Source organism: Sinocyclocheilus anshuiensis, unplaced genomic scaffold (assembly GCF_001515605.1).
Source record: "Sinocyclocheilus anshuiensis isolate Anshui unplaced genomic scaffold, SAMN03320099.WGS_v1.1 scaffold426, whole genome shotgun sequence".
NCBI classification, from domain to species: domain Eukaryota; kingdom Metazoa; phylum Chordata; class Actinopteri; order Cypriniformes; family Cyprinidae; genus Sinocyclocheilus; species Sinocyclocheilus anshuiensis.
In genome coordinates, this window is record NW_015542362.1 from 1,713,098 (window position 1) to 1,719,785 (window position 6,688).

Sequence of the window (6,688 nt, forward strand, 5' to 3'; positions counted from 1 at the left end):
ACAATGGTGTTTCTGAGAGCGAGCACAAACACTCACTTGGGTTTCATTGTAAACCACGAGCATGTTTTCTTCTCTCTGGACTCTGCCCCGGTTTTTACTGATAAAGTCAGTGAGCTAAAGGGCCCCTGCCAAGACAGTGCCTTAAATCACATTATACAGCAAGAGCGAGGGAGCCAAGACACTTTGTGGCATTTAGCTACGGACATGTTAGTTATACCACATATTACAAAACTTCATTCCGTCTGACTCTTACCTGCAATTTGTCTGGATTAAGAAACTTGTATGTTGATTTAATCCAGAAGGGGAGAACAAGTTATTCTTCAGCAGGTTAATACTTGTGCCGCAATGCCAAAATTTCCTCACACGGTGCTTTTTTATGTCTAAGGGAATGTGACGTCAGATACCACTAGGCTTTGTATGTAAAAGTGCCTCTGGGTTGTTGTTTTGCACTGATCTGAGACCACCACCACCAATCTAAACTCGTAACTTTTACCATGTTAAGGGAGGTTCAAAGTATGTTTTAGATCAGTGTTGAAGTCATACATGACCTCATCAATTACACATCATTAACTGCATTGTTTTGCAGCCCAGTGAGAACTCGTACGTCGTCCGCTTAGCGAAAACATGAACATTTTGTCATTTTCTCACCCTAATGTCGTTTCAAACCTGTATGACTTTCTGTCTTCTGTGGAACACGAAAGAAATATTTTGAAAAATGTTTCAGTGTGGTTCTTTTTGTTCATACAATGAAAGTCAAAGGGGTCCAAAACAACACCAGACTCTGGGGGAAAAAATCTTTCTGCAAAAGTTAGTCAGTCATACAGGTTTATAATGAAATGAGGGTGAGTAAGTGACAGAATTTTCATTTCGGGGTTAACTTTCCCCCGAAGGTGTCTGTGGATAATCCTACCAATTCGCACTGACCGAGCTCATTATCCCCGTCAATCTGCTCCGGCCCGCCCAGGGTCTTGTGTGAGTATGCACATGTGTATACAAGTTGAAATATGTACCTATCTGTACAACATGGGGGTCGTAGTGGGGTGAGGGGTGGCCTGGAAAGAGAAATATGGCTAAATTCCAGGATCTAGACGGATTACAGCAGGACTTGCCCTCTGAACCACAAAAGAACCACAATGTGAACACGGAAGACAAATGTATGTTAGGTGCGTCTATACACGAGTGTGTGTTTATTAATTAAATGCTTGACTGGTTTCTGAAAGAGTGGATGTGACTGTTTGCATACTTTAAATCTCAGAGCTTTGCGGAGATTTTACGGGACTGCTGTGAAAAACCTGAGCGGGGCAGAACACAGTGAAATCCAGTGAGCAACATGAACTGTCAGTTGAAACAAAAAGACTATTGTTTTTCCTTTTCCAATGAGAGTTTTTTTTTTGGGATTGTTAAATTCTCTGGCCACCAATCTGTGGGACTGTTGTTTACCAATGTTGCGTCTCCATCTTGGTAAGAATGTACTGATATCTCTCACACTCTCCCTCTTTATTGTATAATTTTACAATGTTTGACCTGTGTCCTTAAAGCATAAGTTCGAGGTGTCATTTTCAACAATTAAAGTGCCTTTTTATGAATCATGGGTCATAGTTTGATCATTTAATTGCTAGCTTGTGCATTTTTGCCCATGCCAATAACTTCCATCATGAATTATACGACATTTCTTTTCCTTCTTTTGCCAAACTTGCACACACAATACCACAGCTAACACACATGGTGCTCTTACACAAAAGATGTTTTCACACACAAAAAATGTTTGTTTTTCTGTCATGGCAGGGACTTCCCATTGACTCCTATTGTCTTATACTCTTAAGTAGTCTTTTTTATTGGTTTATTCTTTTTTTCTTTTTTTTTATAAAATAAAATCTGAATATACATACATATAAGATCTTAATTTTAAAAATAATTTAATAATTACTTTTAATACTTAAGCAAGGATGCATTTAATTGATCAAACGTGAGAGTAAAGACATTTATAATGTTACAAAAAATTTATTCAAATAAATGTTTTCAATATTGATTATAATGATACATGTTTCTTGAACTTGATTTATGGTTTATGAAGAATCATGTGACACTGAAGGCTGGAGTAATGGCTGCTGAAAATTCAGCTTTGCCATCACAGGAATAAATGACATTTTAAAAGATATTAAAGTAGATCTATGTTCTTAGTGAGTGTCTCAGAAACAAACAATTATTAACAAATAAAAACAAACAATAATTTATATATTTTACTTATGAATAGGACATGATCTGAAAAGTTGGGGTTTGCATTAAAGTGCCCCTATTATGGCATTTCCAATATTGCCTTTCAAGCAGTGTGTAATGTAGCTGTATGTGAATGTAAACGATCTGCAAAGTTGTAAAGCTGAAAGTGCACGATAACATTATTGTCTCCTAAAATAAAGAATGGACTCTGAACAGCTGAAACAAGTCATTAGTAATTCAAATCCCACTTCCGTGATGACTACACGTCACGGGGTAACACATTTGCATAATGCGCTATGTTCTACGTTGGCCGGCTGCGAACAACTTGACCCCGCCCACAAACACGTCATTCTACTGACGACTGCTTCTCTAATCTCGGGGAGTTCAACGTGGGATTCACAAAAGGCTTGCTGTTGAAAGATGCATCAGTGTCCTGTTTATTTGGAACAGCTGCTCCACTGAATCACAACCTGTAAGTATGTTAAATAATAGATGTTTATATTTTCTATAGAGCGTTCAAAATACAGAACTATTGAAATAGGCCTATCGTTTCCGACACGTGCTGTACGCCTTAGACCAATCACAACAGACTAGGCCATCTGACCAATCAGAGCAGAGCAGGCTCACGGAAAGGAGGGGTTTAGAGAGACTGAATCTTAGAACAGCTTCGAACGAATCGTTTGAGAATCGCATGAGGTGATATTAAATGCATATTTTGAGAAAACGAAAGCGTTTTTTTGACCTTGCATGCATGTAATCCCATTGTAGGAGACTCCCAAAACAATATTAGGAACCGTAAAAATGGCATAATTGGGGCACTTTAAAACCTTATCAGCACGTCTCAAGAATATTACTTACATAATGCTCACCAAGCAGTCATAACTAATTTGCTAAAAATCAGCTAAGTGGATGCAAACTATATTAGGATCGTCACTAACCCACTGTGCGTTAGTTTAATAAACCACTTTACCAGTTGACCATTGCAACCAGCTGCCAAATATTTTTGTCATTTTACATGGGCAGCCACAATTTTTTCTTTACACTAAGGCCAAGGTAAACAAAGCTCTTAGAATACATTGCCAGATATATAATGATTACTAGTTTGCGCCCCTGCTTATGAAGCATATTCACCATATGGGATATTTTGTCAGATGAAAACCCACATACACTCAGATCCAAGTGTAAGATCACTCCCCAGCTCTCTGCTCTCATAAGTCTTCCAGACAACCAGCTATGAGTCACCATCATTCTCACTTCTGCTTGGGGTCCCAATGTCTCACCATCACAAAAACAAAGCACACTCACAGGCCACACACACTTACACACCATTTGACTCACTCGGCGTTGACCACACACCAGTCTATTCACTTTTAGATGTGGCCACACACACACACACGGTCAGAAACACACACACTGAGCACCCAGACTGCACAAATATACCCTCACTCACAACAACTCAAACACTTCATCACACATTCCCCTCGCCAGCGCTCCCTAGCAATCCGTCACTCATATGTGTCATCGTTAAAGCTTTTCTGCCATTCATTAAGACCACCAAGCATTCCTATTCACAAACCCAACCTTGTCCTCCCCAATTCCCAGAATCCACCAGAACACTCCGGAATGTCACAGGAATCGCATCCAGACGCTGTCCGAATCGCTCAACATCTCCGCACACACACAGGATTCACTTATCTCATTCGTTTGTGCAGGGCCTGGAAAGAGTAAACACAAATAAACAAATAGGACAGCTGGCACGGTGGAGAGCAGCGGCGGGATCATCTCCCTTCTGTGAGACAATGAAGCTCCGCAATCGTCCCTCAGGCCCACATCCGTCTCCTCTCCTGTCTGAGACACAGAAATTAGGCCAGTTTGTCACTTAGACACAAGCAAACTAGATTTTGACATTTTCTAAAATCAATCGCATGCTTTTTTTTTCTCCCAAAACATTTTGGTAGTGTGTAGTGTATTTGCATAGGCATTTACCTCAACTAAACAGCGGTTTACACCGGTGTTTGCTCAAGCAAAACTCCTTTGCACAACGCCATGGTGTTGTTATTTGGTTACCAAGATGTTTTAAGTGGTTGCCATGTAGTTGCTAAATAGTTTTAGGTGGTTACTAGATAGGTGATTACTGGCCCAAGCCAAAATAACATTGTGCGTGTGTGTGTGTGTGTGTGTGTGTGTGTGTGTGAAGATAGCTCCTATAGAAGAGTATTATTTTAGTATCATTTCTACGCTATAATAGTATTTATTAATATTTAAAAAATAGATTTTTGTTTTTATATTTTAATTTTAAGTTAATTTACGTTTTAGTAATATTGTCATGTGCTGTAATTTTGATTAGCTTTTTAATTTTCTTTTTTAATTTTATTTGTATTGGATTTTTTCCCCCTAGTTTTGTAATTATAGTACTTGTACGAAAATTTGAAATGTTGCTTTTTTCAGCCTTTAACTGAAAGAAATAAAATTAGTTTAAGTTGAACTTTTTCATCTAATATTTATATTTTATTTCAGTTAATGTAACAAATTGATATAGTTTTTGCTAAAAAAAAAAAAAAAAAAAACGTTTTAGATAAAGGTTAAAATAAGACCAAATAAAAGAAAAGGTTTAAAATAAAAAGTAATGTGATATATTGGTGCAAATGTAAGATGTTAAGTCACAGCTGCAGTTCTCTCACATTTCAAGATATAGTATCAGATTTGGAGAAACATAAGGCTGAAATTGTTAGATATAAAGTTGCAATTACCTTTTTTATACTCACTCAGATGCAGAAACGGCTTCCATGTGTTCCCCATCTCAAAGCATTAATGGTGCAGGATAGGTAATGTGCTGAAGTTTAATTAACGTACATAATAGCGATGCTTGTTTTAACAAACGCTACAAGCAAAATGAACCTGAACTAAATAATTATAAGAGTGTGTTTTGTTCAAAGATCCATGTAAAATTCTTCTCTAAATCATCTGTGGACAACTTTCAAACAAAAAGACTCTTGAGACACATTATTGCACACTGTTGCTACTTTAAGAAGCATTTGTGCTTTTTCAAAAGACAATATTGCTAATACAGTTACAAAGTAATAGTTATTAAAACATCGGCCTTCAAAAGGTGTGAGAAAGTCAAGAGTTCAGAAACAATATCAAATAAGACGCGCCCCACAATCCTGTGGTGTTTCAAGAGACCCTCAGCAATTTCCTTGAAATACCACATTTAACACGAACCAGCGTGGGTCTGTTTCTACAACCACCAGAGCAATTTGGGATTCGAGGGAATAAAAATGCTCATATTTGGAATTTGGAATTTTAATGTCCTGGAGTCTTTGATTATGCAAGATAAACCAAAAACTTAAAGCCACAACGATTCTTTATATATCTGAAGCATAAACACATACTTTTTGACCTCAGGATGAATGCAGTCTGCATGGAATGCATCGTTCAGATTTATTCAAATGGACAAAAGTTCATTTGACAACATGATATAAATCACAGTCATGTACAAATACTGCAATAGAAAATACTTGTGCAAATAAATACATATTAAAGTTAACATCTCTAATCAATAAAACAGACAAAAGGTACTTCATCTCATTTCTTTTCCTTCCAAGCAATTTGGTAATAACCGTATTGCCTTTTTGGCGAGAAAAATCACAGGTTTCTTTAGATATACATCGCAAACATGCTCTCTGACGCCTGTAAAAGCAGTTTACTCAGGTTTAACATTTGTCTTCGGCCCTAAACAGGCTGTTTGCATATAAAAAGGCAAGTACACGCCAACTAAACAGCTGTTTACTTGCTGCTTCCCGAGTTGAAAAGTTAGAAGAAGCCTATGTTCTGTAGATAAGAACATAGGAGGTCTGTGGCGCGTCCTGTTTTACATTACAACATTTCATTTGGTCCTGGTCCTGGCCCGGCTCCTTCTGCGCCAATCGAGTGTTGGGTTACAGCGCAAAGAGGCTCAGCACCCACCCGGATTGCAGGAATGAGTGGAAGTCCTTCGTGCCAAGTCTCTCCAATAACCCCCCGTGTGACACAGAAGGGACCTTTGTGAAACGATCCCTCCACTGACCAGTGAACACTGTTTAATTAACCTTTTCTCCTCTCCCTCCTCCCATATTCCCATGTTTTCCTAGGAGGGCCAAAGAGAAAAGCATAATCTCTCCTTCCAACACCCTTACGGCCCCCCGCACAAATACTCACACACATACACACACCTTTTCTTTCAGTAATCAGAGTGAAAGAATTTATTTTTTTCCACCCACTCTATTATAACAGTTCAGAATCGCCCGTTGTTTAAGGACTGGACCGGAAATGGTCTTTCTAAGAGTGGAAGGCGGTCGGGGCTGTGTGACGGTGCTTGAGGGAAGCGGTCGGGGGACATCCTGGCGACCGGGTGCCCAGACAAGCAGGAGCGAATGGGAACAATAGCCCTCCACGACCTCTCTGCCCCGAATCCAACTCCCGGGAATTACGG

General features: G+C 38.9%; 1 protein-coding gene across 1 annotated transcript in view; it reads right to left on the reverse strand.

Moving 5' to 3' along the window:
- Positions 1-6,688, reverse strand: part of LOC107691961 (H(+)/Cl(-) exchange transporter 5-like) — a 34,320-nt gene that overhangs the window by 5,388 nt on the left and 22,244 nt on the right. The window lies entirely within an intron of this gene.